We start from the raw sequence: 14,560 nt of genomic DNA, 5'->3' as shown, positions 1-14,560 counted from the left end.
AAATAGCTGACTCAATATTTGTTGAACATCCTAGAATACCTGTGTTCAAGTAATTACCTAAAATACACAAGTAATTGGTCAATCCCCCGGGGAGACCAATAATTTCAGCTATTGGCTCCCTGGGGGAAAGACTAGGCCAATGGGTAGATGCACAGCTACAGCCAATAGTTCAATCACTGCCTGGATTCCTGAGAGACACTAAACATCTACTCAGGTCCATTCAGCAATTTGAATGGAAAGAAGGTTATGTTTTTTCCACAATAGATGCAGTTTCTTTATATTCATGCATACCGCATGAACAGGGATTGAGTGCTATACAAATGATGCTTGTCAGATACTCTGGGTATGATGATAGACTAATTGAATTTTTATTAGAGGCTATATCATTTCTTCTACATCATAATTATTTTATGTATAATGGTGAGTTTTATCTGCAATTTAGAGGGACAGCGATGGGGCAAAATTTGCCCCCTCATATGCCAACTTATATTTAGCAGATTTTGAAACCAGGAAGATCTTTGGCAATGAAAACCTCTATAAAGATGATATTAAGTTATATACCAGGTATATCGATGATATTTTGTTAATTTGGGGAGGTGAGATGAATAATTTAAAGAATTTTGTTGATAATCTTAATACAAAATGACAACAACCTCAGATTCACCTATAATGTTTCTGGTGATAGTATACCCTATTTGGATGTTCTTATATGACATAATGATGAATCTATTGTCACTGAAGTCTATAGAAAAGAGACCTCTGGGAATACTATCCTCAGAGCTGATTCATCACATCCTAAGCATCTGTAAAAGGGGATCCCTAATGGACAATATATTAGGCTGATGCGTAATTGTAGCTCATTGGATATGTATTGGAAACATGCTAGAGATTTGACTTCACGGTTGGTTGATAGAGGTTACAATCTAGGTGATTTAAATGGAATAGCTAAGTAAAATTACTTAAGGATAAACATAAGTTAAGAAAAAATGCTAGGAATCAGTGTAGCAGTGGTGTTAACTTTATAACAAAATTTAGCAATCAATATGATGCTATATGCAACATCATTAAGAAAAGGTTACCCCTTTTAGAAATGGATGAAGATCTCAATTCATTATCAAAAAATTGTAAGTTTATCTCCTACAGATCAGATACTATAGGAGACAGAATTAATAAGAACTTAAACTCTCACTCCAATGTTAACACTACAATAGTGTCAGGTAGAACTGGAAATTGGCTTTCTAAGAAATGTGGCTTCTATAAATGTGGTGTGAGGCCATGTAAGAGTTGCGATTTTGCTTTGGTTGGAGATACTTTCCATTCCACAAACACCAATAAAGTATATAACATCAGGGGACGTATTAATTGTAACTCCAATTATGTTGTTTACCTCATCACCTGTTTACACTGTAATTTTCAATATGTGGGTCTCACCTCTAGAGGCTTAAAGGACAGGATCAGGGAACATCTTTTGTCCCTAGAGGCGGAGGTACCAAAAACTCCAGTGGCTAAGCACTTTTTTGAACATATTGACAAATTCAGGTATTTCCGGTTTCAAGGTATTGAACAGGTTAAAATGAATACTAGAGGTGGGGACAGATTTAAGGCTCTTAGTAAAAGAGAAATCTATTGGATTTACACTCTTAAAACAGGTTCCCCATTAGGGATAAATAAAATAAGTGACATCAAATTGTTTATAGATGCTTGAGTTTCAAATGCCTCATGTTAATTGTCCTTATAAATATATTGTATATCTTTTCATTAACTGACTTCTTTAAGTTCCACAATTGCTTTTTGTTTTTCAGTGTATTACTCTTTATGTTAAGTTGCTGCATTGTATCTTATCCCCATGATTGCCGTAATATAATATTGTTTGCATTTGACTTTTATACTAATTTGGCTACATTTTTGTGGAGATGTGTTACTTTATTGCAACAGCAGTGGCATAATATCTCAGTTTTAGGGTTCCGTTTTTCTAAACTTTGATTAAATTCATTTTTAGAATAAGTGCTTTATTTAGTTTTAACATGTATTGTTATTGTGTGATGTTTATAGAGAATTTATGACATCCTTTTGTTACTCTTATAGTTAGTTAAAACTTGTAAGCTCATGGAGTGTAGAAGGTTAAGTTGAAGGTGAGACCAGTGTTTGCTGATTGGCTATTCAACTGTGTTACCTGAGATTTAACAGCTGCTTGTAACACTTTTTCTCCCAGCGGGAAACGGGTCAGCGGGGTTTGTTTGCTGTGCCTGTCATTATATGTACGCTTTGGATATGTAATAAATTCCAATTTTACCTGCAAATCTCTCTCTGTCATCCTTTATATCACTGCTGCGATTTCTGTTTCTTCTCTGTGACTTTGCCAATAGGGGTTTGGAGAGCCCCAGCAACAGTGGTAATTATGCCGTCTTGCCGGAATAATACTGACATTCTGTGAGGCCCTGGACTAAAGCTCTCTATGCATACAACTGCTCGGTGGTTCAAGATTGCACTGTCATTTGCAACTGGAGATTAGGAGATCGTTCCACACCGAAAGGGCAATATTCTGGATGAGTCCTTATTTGCAAGATATTTATACTTGGAATGTGTATCGTTTGTTAAAGGTGACATCCGCATTAGTGGGACTCATTGATAGAGTCGGTTTCACCTATGAACTTTCATATTATACAAAGTGGTCTGAACAACAATAATACTGAACAGTCTTTATTTCTTTGAACATTATTTGCTCTCCCACTTTATACTGGTGGGAAAACAGTACTCTCAGGCAAATCTCTTAAAACAAATATTTATTAAAATACATAAAGAGCGTCACAAATGCCCCCAAAACACCTCTTACAAAGGGTAACTGAGTAATAATAACTATAAGATTACTCAAAAGAATCGATGCAAGTCCTGGATGGAGATGGATGGATAAGCAGAATCTTAACCGCTAAAACCACCACCTCTCAGTGCCAGTAAAGACCGCTCCTCCCCCAGGTGTATAGGCAGATGTAAAGACGCACAAGAGAGTGTCAATTCCGACGTACATTTCGCTAGATCAGCTTTTTCAAGAAATAAAGTGCGCATGTCCGTGAGTCCTTTTAAACCTCTAATTGATGATGAAAATGGAAACTTGAAGTCTGTTCCTCCATCTTGAAAATGGGCATCTTGTTTGAAATCTCGCTGTAATACTAATTTGTACCAATGCGATGGATCTTTTACTCGATCAATACAGATTTTTTTACATATATATATATACAATGGTTAAGGCAAAACAACATATTACATTAATAAGTTAATACAAAATACTATATATCGTAATATTATTTAGGATGTAAAATAGGATGTTAATTCACTGCTCGTTCACAGAATCTTAAGTTTGCACATTGTTTTTATAATAAGTGATTAACTTGGTTGTTCGAGATATTTATGTTGGAATACTTATATTAAGACCCAGGTCGTACATATATACATATTCGGACCAAATATATCCATACTATTTTGTCATCCAAAGGTAACAATGTATCTTATGTAATAACCTTAAATTAGAATCCATGTTTGACTCTTATGTATACACACTGTTAGATTTGTATTAATGTTCCTGCACCTATCTTATATAAGAAATGTATAATTCATAATTACTATATATTTCATTTCTAGTTCCTCTTATCCATACAGCCAAATGGGGATTCCTATGCTGTTCACAGAAAAAACTTTCACAGAAAGTGATGGATTTCGAAATCCTTATTTAGTCCATTAGGTATGAAGCTGTCCATAATATGTATCCACTTCATTTCTAACTGACCCAGACTATTCTGAATATCACCTCCCCTCCAATTATGTTCCAATCTTCTAATACCTAAAAATTCTAGATGACTTATCTTCCTATTATGTTTTCTATCAAAGTGTGCAGACACAGTGTGATTCTGATATCCCTTCTCAATATTATAAATGTGTTTGTTTAGTCTGGTTTTTAAAAGTCTGGAGGTACGTCCTATATAGATTAAATTACATCAACAACGTAATAAATAGATAACATTTTTGCTATTGCAAGTAATGAACTGATTAATGTCATATTCTTTCTTATGGTCCGCTGAATAAAATGTATTACATAATTTGGGGGTCTTTTTCATCAATTTGCATGCATTACAATACTGACATCTTCTAAAACCCATTTGGGATGGTAGCAGCCAATTCTTTGTGGCTCCATTCTTAACTAATTCCTTATTGCCATGGGAGAGTTGTATTTTTAAATTAGGAACTTTCCTGAACATTACGTTTGGGCCATCACCCAAAAATTCAACTAGACTAGAGTCCCTTGAGAGAATGCCCCAATGTTTCTGAATTATCTTCCTCAACTCACTACTTTGTGTACTGTGTTGGAAAATCAATCGATTAGCAAGATTATTAAGTAACCCTTCCATATTATTTTTATCTTTAGTTTTATATTTCAATAACTCAGTCCTATCCATATTTGTTACTTCTTCTATTTTTTCTTCTAAGAATATATTTGAATAGTCTGTTTCTAAAAAGCGTTCTTTTAGAATTGTTGATTGAGCCCTATATACCTCTTTATCTTTACAATTACGACTTAAGCGGACATATTGACCTTTTGGTACATTTTTTAGCCAATGCCTTTGATGACAGCTGTCAAGACTAATATAATTATTGACATCTATACTTTTAAAATAATTTTTAGATTTTAGTATATCATTTTCAATATAAATTTCGAGGTCAAGGAATTCTACCTTGGTTTTACTATAATTCCAAGTCAGGGCTACTTTAAATTAATTGTTTTTTAGGTATTCCATAAATTCTAAGAGCTGACTCTCACTCCCTGACCAAATTAAAAACAGATCGTCTATGTAGCGGTGATAGGACACCAGATATTGCGCCCAGTGGGAATTGTATATATACTGATTTTCCCAATTAGCCATATACAAATTGGCATAACTGGGCGTAAATCTGGTGCCCATCGCCGTACCGCCTATTTGTAAATAATAGTTGTGATTAAACCAGAAGTAATTGGTTTCTAAAATGATGGCAATACCCTCCAAGATAAACTTTAGTTGTTTACTATTTAGCGAGTCATCTTTTTCTAAAATATTCTTTACTGATGAGATCCCCAATTCTTTGTCAATTATAGTATACAACAAGGTCACATCACTAGTTACAAGCCACCAATTTTTGTCCCACTTGAGTTTTTCTAGATGATTAAGAATACTCATGGTGTCCTTAAGGTAAGATTTAGTCTCATTCACATAGGTTTGTAAGAACTGATCTATATAAGCCGAAAGGTTGCTTGTTAGAGAATTAACCCCTGACACTATGGGTCTCCCCGGGGGGTTAACTGGATCTTTATGTATTTTTGGCAATACATAGAATGTGGGAGTTTTAGGGAATTTGTTGTTAACATATAGATATTCTTTCTTGTTTAAGATGTCCTCTTTTAGACCTTTATCAAAATATGGTTCTATCCTCTTTTTATATTTAAAAACTGGATTGGAGTCCAATTTAATATACACATTTGTGTTGTTAAGCTGCCTAAGACATTCCTCATCATATTTATTTTTATCCATTACAACCGTCCCTCCGCCCTTATCCCCGGGCTTTATCACTATCTTATCATTGCTTTTTAGTTCTCCTAGAGCTTGCTGCTCCTCCTTTGACAGATTAGAACTATAATTAATTTTCATATTTTTTATATCTCTGTGGACTAACTCCAGAAAAGTTTCCATAGGGGCTGATTTGCATTGTGTGGGATTAAACGAGGATTTTTTACTCACTTCTACATGTTTATATCTACTCATGGTTACAGAGCTATTGCTCGCTATGGGGTTGTTGGAGAAATATTTCTAATCTGTCAAAGGAGGAGCAGCAAACTCTAGGAGAACTAAAAAGCAATGATAAGATAGTGATAAAGCCCGCGGATAAGGGCGGAGGGACGGTTGTAATGGATAAAAATAAATATGATGAGGAATGTCTTAGGCAGCTTAACAACACAAATGTGTATATTAAATTGGACTCCAATCCAGTTTTTAAATATAAAAAGAGGATAGAAGCATATTTTGATAAAGGTCTAAAAGAGGACATCTTAAACAAGAAGGAATATCTATATGTTAACAACAAATTCCCTAAAACTCCCACATTCTATGTATTGCCAAAAATACATAAAGATCCAGTTAACCCCCCGGGGAGACCCATAGTGTCAGGGGTTAATTCTCTAACAAGCAACCTTTCGGCTTATATAGATCAGTTCTTACAAACCTATGTGAAAGAGACTAAATCTTACCTTAAGGACACCATGAGTATTCTTAATCATCTAGAAAAACCCAAGTGGGACAAAAATTGGTGGCTTGTAACTAGCCATGTGACCTCGTTGTATACTATAATTGACAAAGAATTGGGGATCTCATCAGTAAAGAATATTTTAGAAAAAGATGACTCGCTAAATAGTAAACAACTTGAGTTTATCTTGGAGGGTATTGCCATAATTTTAGAAACCAATTACTTCTGGTTTAATCACAACTATTAATTACAAATAGGCGGTACAGCGATGGGCACCAGATTTGTGCCCAGTTATGCCAATTTGTATATGGCTAATTGGGAAAATCAGTATATATACAATTTCCACTGGGCGCAATATCTGGTGTCCTATCACCGCTACATAGACGACCTGTTTTTAATTTGGTCAGGGAGTGAGAGTTAGCTCTTAGAATTTATGGAATACCTAAAAACCAATGAATTTAAAGTAGCCCTGACTAGGAATTATAGTAAAATCAAGGTAGAATTCCTTGACCTCGAAATTTATATTGAAAATGATATACTAAAATCTAAAATTTTATTTTAAAAGTATAGATGTCAATAATTATATTAGTCTTGACAGCTGTCATCAAAGGCATTGGCTAAAAAATGTACCAAAAGGTCAATTTGTTCGCTTAAGGCGTAATTGTAAAGGCATTCTCTCAAGGGACTCTAGTCTAGTTGAATTTTTGGGTGATGGCCCAAACGTAATGTTCAGGAAAGTTCCTAATTTAAAAATACAACTCTCCCGTGGCAATAAGGAATTAGTTAAGAATGGAGCCACAAAGAATTGGCTGCTACCATCCCAAATGGAATTTAGAAGATGTCAGTATTGTAATGCATGCAAATTTATGAAAAAGACCCCCAAATTATGTAATAAATTTTATGAGTTCATTACTTGCAATAGCAAAAATGTTATCTATTTGTTACGTTGTTGATGTAATTTAATCTATATAGGATGTACCTCCAGACTTTTAAAAACCAGACTAAACGAACACATTTATAATATTGAGAAGGGATATCAGAATCACACTGTGTCTGCACACTTTGAAAGAAAACATAATAGGAAGATAAGTCATCTAGAATTTTTAGGTATTAGAAGATTGGAACATAATTGGAGGGGAGGTGATATTCAGAATAGTCTGGGTCAGTAAGAAATGAAGTGGATACATATTATGGACAGCTTCATACCTAATGGGCTAAATAAGGATTTCGAAATCCATCACTTTCTGTGAAAGTTTTTTCTGTGAACAGCATAGGAATCCCCATTTGGCTGTATGGATAAGAGGAACTAGAAATGAAATATATAGTAATTATGAATTATACATTTCTTATATAAGATAGGTGCAGGAACATTAATACAAATCTAACAGTGTGTATACATAAGAGTCAAACATGGATTCTAATTTAAGGTTATTACATAAGATACATTGTTACCTTTGGATGACAAAATAGTATGAATGTATTTGGTCCGAATATGTATATATGTACGACCTGGGTCTTAATATAAGTATTCCAACATAAATATCTGGAACAACCAAGTTAATTACTTATTATAAAAACAATGTGCAAACTTAAGATTCTGTGAACGAGCAGAGAATTAACGTCCTATTTTACATCCTAAATAATATTACGATATATAGTATTTTGTATTAACTTATTAATGTAATATGTTGTTTTGCCTTAACCATTGTATATATATATATATATATATATATATATATATATATATATATATATGTAAAAAAATCTGTATTGATCGAGTAAAAGATCCATCGCATTGGTACAAATTAGTATTACAGCGGGATTTCAAACAAGATGCCCATTTTCAAGATGGAGGAACAGACTTCAAGTTTCCATTTTCGTCATCAATTTGAGGTTTAAAAGGACTCAGACATGTGCACTTTATTCCTTGAAAAAGCTGATCTAGCGAAACGTACGTCGGAATTGACACTCTCTTGTGCGTCTTTACATCTGCCTATACACCTGGGGGAGGAGCGGCCTTTACTGGCACTGAGAGGTGGTGGTTTTAGCGGTTAAGATTCTGCTTGTCCATCCATCTCCATCCAGGACTTGCATCGACTCTTTTGAGTAATCTTACAGTTATTATTACTCAGTTACCCTTTGTAAGAGGTGTTTTGGGGGCATTTGTGACGCTTTTTATGTATTTTAATAAATAGTTGTTTTAAGAGATTTGCCTGAGAGTACTGTTTTCCCACCAGTATAAAGTGGGAGTGCGCATTTCCCTGAGCTTGGTCATAAGCTCCAACAAATGTGAGTAATCACTCGTTAAACAAGCAGAACTGTTTCATTTCAAGTGGTTACAGAGTTACACTATGTTGCATATTTTGTTTTCTTTTCCTTGAGAACACACAGAGGATCGCAGAAAAGTGAAGATACCCTTCCCAAAGGAATAAACATATCCTTACATATGAACTTTTAATTTACGACTCACTTTTGTATTTCATTGTCACATTTATTTTCTCTTATTTTTCTGTTGTGATTATTGGTATATTTATTATATAATCTTGTTTTAATAAAAAGTACTTTTTTAAAATTAGAACATGAAATGTATTATTTTTGTCTCCACCATTTTGCAAGTGAGTAGGAATAAAATATCTAACCATGAAAATTTTAGATACATCTATCCATCTATTGGGTTCTTGTAAAGCGCGGCTATTCACCCGTAAGGGTCTCAAGGCACTGAGGGCTGCAGTTCAGTCGAAGAGCCAGGTCTTGAGGTCCTTTCTGAACTTAGTTAGGGTGGTAGCTTGTCTAAGGTCCAAGTCTTGGCAGCCAGGTGAGAGAAGGATCTGCCTCCCGCTGTGATTTTCCTGATGCGTGGGATGACAGCGAGGGCTTGGTCGGCCGATCGAAGTTGTCTGGCAGGGGTGTAGAAGGTAACGCGGTGGTTCAAGTATTCGGGACCGATGTTGTGGAGGGCCTTGAATGCCTGGGTGAGTAGCTTGAAGGTTATTCTTTTGTTGATAGGGAGCCTGTGCAGGTCCCGCAGGTATTTGGTGATGTGGCATTGACGAGGGATGTCAAGGATTAGTCTAACCGAGGAGTTCTGGATGCGCTGTAGTCTCTTTTGGAGCTTGATGGTGGTGCCGGCGTAGAGTGCGTTACCATAGTCCAGTCGGCTGCTGATGAGGGCGTGAGTGACAGTCTTCCTGGTCTCGGTTGGGATCCATTTGAAGATCTTTCGCAGCAGGTGAAGTGTGTGGAAGCATGCAGAAGAGACGGCGTTTATTTGCTGGTCCATGGAGAGTGATGAGTCCAGGATGACGCCTAGATTTCGTGCATGGTCGGTGGGGGTTGGAGGGTGTCCGAGGGCTGTGGGCCACCAGGAGTTATTCCAAGCGGATGTGGTGGGACCGAGGAGGAGGACTTCGGTCTTGTCTGCGTTCAGCTTTAGGCAGTTGTAGTTCATCCAGGTGGCGACTGCTGTCAGCCCTTCATGGACGTTTCTCTTGGCGGTGGTGGGGTCACTGGTGAGTGAGATGAATAGCTGGGTGTCGTCGGCGTAGGAGACGATGTTAAGGTTGTGTCGTCGGGCGATGGCGGTGAGAGGGGCCATGTAGATGTTGAATAGGGTGGGGCTCAGAGAACAGCCTTGGGGTACACCGCAGCTGATTTCTGTGGGCTTGGAGGTGAAGGGTGGGAGTCTAACTTTCTGGGTTCTGCCGGTGAGGAAGGAGGTGATCCATTCCAGGGCTTTGTCGCGTATTCCGCCATCGTGTTGTCGGTTGTGAAGGGTGAGGTGGGAGACAGTGTCGAATGCTGCTGAGAGGTCTAGGAGAATGAGGGCGGCGGTCTCTCCTCGGTCGAGTAGGGCGATGATGTCATCTGTGGTGGCGAGGAGGGCGGTCTCGGTGCTGTGGTTGCTCCTGAAACCGGATTGGGAGGGGTCCAGGATGTGGTTGGCTTTGATGTAGTCAACAAGTTGCGCATTGATGGACTTCTCGATGACTTTGGCCGCAAAGGGGAGCAAAGAGATTGGGCGGTAGTTCTTCGGATCATTGGGGTCAGCCGTGGGATTTTTCAGTAGGGGTTTTAATTCTGCGTGCTTCCAGTCATCCGGGAAGGTGCCGGTTTCGATGGAGCAGTTGATGATGCTGCAGAGCTCGGGGGCGATGGTGTCACCCGCTTTGTTGAAAATGTGATGCGGGCATGGGTCCGAGGGTGCTCAGGAGTGGATCGATCTCATGATCCTGATGGTGTCCTCTGTGGTGAGGGGGCTCCAGATGGTCAGTGGGGGGTAGGCGGTGGGGGGGTAGGCGGTAGTGTATTTGGGTGAGGTATCGGTGGGAGTAGGTGGGTAGGCGGTGGTGGGTGAGTTCTGGGGCACGAAGCTGTCATAGATGTCGATGATCTTGCGGTGGAAGTACATTGCGAGGTTATCGCAGAGGTCCTGGGAGGGTGGTATGTCATTGGTGTTGCTGTTGGGATTGGAGAATTCCTTGATGACTGTGAACAGCTCCTTGCTGTTGTGGACGTTGGCATTGATTCTATCTTGGATGGCTGTCTTCTTGGTGGTTTTGATGAGGTGGTGGTGGGTAGTGATGGCTTCATTGTAGGCTGTTTTATTTGAGGGGGTCTTGCTGGATCTCCAGGTCCTTTCCAATCGCCTGCAGTGGCGTTTGGAGTCCTGGAGGGCAGGGGTGAACCAACTAGCCTTGTTGGTGGGTTGGCGGTTGGACGGTTTCTTGAGAGGGGCGAGGGTTTTGGCGCAGTCTGTGATCCAGTGGTGGAGGTTGCGGGCGGAGGAGTTGGCATTTGTGGAGGTAGCTGGGGGGCACTTGTTCAGGGTGGAGTGCAGTTGGTCTTCGGTGATGTTGTTCCAGTTTCTGCAGGGTGGGTGGTGCTGCCGGAGGTGTGCGGTGGGTTTGTTGGAGGAAAAATGTATGCAATGGTGGTCGGTCCAATAGAGTTCGGTGATGTGGTTGACTGAGATGTGGTTGCCTGCAGAGAAGATAGGGTCGAGTTTGTGTCTGGCTGAGTGGGTTGGGGAGTTGACGAGTTGCTTTAGACTGATGGTTCCAAGGTTTTCTAAGAGGTTGGCAGTGTTGTGGTCATTGGGGTTGTCTAGGTGGAAGTTGAGGTCACCGAGGAGGATGTAGTCTGTTGAGGGGAGGGCATGGGGTGTGATGAGGTCGGTGATGGAGTCACAGAAGGCAGGACGAGGTCCGGGAGGTCTGTAGATGAGGGTGCCACGGAGGGTGGTTTTGGGACTGACCTGGATCTTGAAGTGTAGGTGTTTCAAGCCTGGTGAGTGGTAGTCGAAGCTGGTTGTGACGTGGAGGGAGTGTATGTGGACGATGGCGATGCCTCCTCCTGGTCGGTTGCTGTGGTCCTTGTGGGAGATCTTGTATCCGTCGGGGATGGCGATGGCGATATCCGGCATTGATGTGGGGTTTAGCCAGATTTCAGTAAGGAAGGCAACGTCCGGGGAGGTGGAGTTGAGCAAGTTCCAGATTTTGACGGCGTGCTTGCGGACGGAGCGGGTGTTGAGGAGGATGCATTTGAGATGGTTGTGGTTGTTTTTGCGTGAAGTGACTGGCAGGTTAGTGGTTCGGAGGGAGGAGAAGGCATGAGAGGTGACTGGCAGGTTAGTGGTTCGGAGGGAGGAGAAGGCGCAGTTGGTGTTGAGATGGAGGAGGGTGCTGGCGTCGTAGTGGCGGTGGTTGTGGGAGCCAGGGTTAGTGGCGCTGGATGCGGTCCAGGCACGGACGGGCACAGATGGGCTTGCTTTTGGAGCGCCAGCGCCGCAGTCGCACAGCAACTTCCATTAAATAGGTGCTGGGAGGTGGGAGGGCTGGGAGGCGGGGGGCAGGGCAGTGGCTGTAGGAAGAAAATTAACAAAGGGAGTTACCTGTGCTGTGCTGGTAGGCGGGGGGAGGGCAGTGGCTGTGGCATGGGAGAGACAAGCATGAAGGAGAGCAGGCTAGAAGAGGCTGCAGTCTCCCATGTTAAACTAAACAAAATTCTGGTTTTATAAGGGGGCAACAACCTATTTTGACAAAGTTTTCATGCTCCTACCATTTAGGTAGATTACGAGTTGTACGTTCATGTTTTAACTTTGAAAAAATGGTAAAACAGCAACGCAGCCATTACAAATATTGTCGGTATAGCTGTACCGCAAGCCTTTTAGCATGTATCGCAATGTAAGTACCGCACTCGTAAAAATTACGTTTTTTCATGGGACTTCCATAGCGCAGCCATTACGAGTTTTGCGGTGAGGCTAAAAAGCTTGAGTTACACCCTATAACAACAAGATTCGTACCACCATCTGAGAGTGGTAGTTATGAGTTTTACGCAACAAAACTGTTACATAAAACTCATAACTAAAGTGTTACAAAGTACACTAAACACCCATAAACTACCTATTAACACTCTAAACTGAGGCCCTCCCGCATCGCAAACACTATATTAAATTTATTAACCCCTATTCTGATGCTCCCAATATCGCTGCCACTAATACAATTTATTAACACCTATTCTGCCACTCCCCTGACATTGTCACGACTATAATAAAGTTATCAACCCCTAATCCGCCGTCCTCCCGCATAGCAAACAATATTTAAATATTATTGACCCCTAATCTGCTGTCTGAGGAAGCGTTTTCTTGCGAAACGCGCGTCAGGGGTCCTCAGGGATAAGCTTTGTCTTACCCGTTATTTTAACTGCTCACCCTCGTTGCTCAAAAGTTATATTTACTTAATATTTCCAGCAGCATATTTATAATTGTACAACTAATTTTAACTAGCCCTCGGATTGTAAGGGCTTAGCCATATATTCTTAGCACTATATATGCTGCTGGTTAGACTAGTACTTAAATATTAATCCTTATTACCCTAATGGATTAATAATGCAACCAGGGGTGATGTGTTTTTAATTTTACCTGCCTATGCTATTGTATGTGTGGTAGAATTCAATAAAAATTATTGTATGAATGTTTAATATAAAACAATTTCTTTTTGGTATGATTGCATTTTGGGCTCAGTTATAATTTAACATACACAGATTTGAGTTTTCTATTTTTGTAAATCCTTTACAATTACTTTGTTAGTTGTGGTCTGCCTATATTGCCCCCACTATAATAAAGCTATTAACCCCTAAACCGAAAGCCCCCCACATCGCAGTAAACTAATTTAAACTAGTAACCCCTAAACCTAATGCCCCCCTAACTTTATATTAAAATTACAATTTCCCTATCTTAAATTAAATTAAAACTTACCTGTCAAATTAAAAAAACTAAGTTTAAACAATTAAACTAATATAACTAATAAACTAAAATTAAACTAACTACCAATTAAAGAAAACTAAAATACACATTAAAAATTCCTAACACTACTATAAAAAGTATCTATTTACAAAAAATAAAAAATACTAAATTACAAAAAATAGCAAACACAATTATCAAAAATAAAAAAGAATTACACCTAATCTAATAGCCCTAAAAAATAAAAAAGCCCACCCAAAATAAAAAAACCCTAGCCTACAATAAACTACCAATAGCCCTTAAAAGGGCCTTTTGCAGGGCATTGCCCTAAGTTAAACAGCTCTTTTACCTGTAAAAAAAATACAACCAGCCCCCCAAAATAAAAAAGAACTAACTCGAACAAAAACCTAAGTTACCCATTGCCCTGAAAAGGGCATTTAGCTCTTTTGCATTGCCCTGAAAAGGGCATTTAGCTCTTTTAAGAAAAGGCCAAACCCTAACCTAAAAAAAAAACACCCAAAAAAGTTTAAAAAATCCTAACAGTAACCTCGAAGATCCACTTACAGTTTCTGAAGTCTGGACATCCCGGCAGCAAGAAGTCTTCATCCAGGCGGTGAGGTCTTCATCCATCCAGGCGGTGTCTTCTATCTTCATCCAGGCGGCATCTTCTATCTTCATCCCGGTGGCATCTTCTATCTTCATCCCGGCGGTATTATCTAGTTAATAATTGTAACTTTAATTTAGCTCGATTCTTCTATCTTCATCCCGGTGGCATCTTCTATCTTCATCCCGGCGGTATTATTTAGTTAATAATTGTAACTTTAATTTAGCTCTATTTTAATTATGTTAAAGTTAGGGGGTGTTAGGTTTAGGGTTACGGTTAAGGGTTAATAGTTTAATTTAGGTTGTTGCGATGTGGGGGGCTGGTGGTTTAGGGGTTAATAGGTTTATTTAGTGGTAGTGATGTAGGAGTCCAGAGGTTTAAAGGTTAATAACTTTATTTAGTGGCGGTGATGTAGGGAAGCGGCGGAATAAGGGTTAATATCTTTATTATAG

The sequence above is a fragment of the Bombina bombina genome, chromosome 3 (assembly GCF_027579735.1).
Source record: "Bombina bombina isolate aBomBom1 chromosome 3, aBomBom1.pri, whole genome shotgun sequence".
Lineage (NCBI taxonomy): Eukaryota > Metazoa > Chordata > Amphibia > Anura > Bombinatoridae > Bombina > Bombina bombina.
This window is presented reverse-complemented; position numbering follows the sequence as displayed.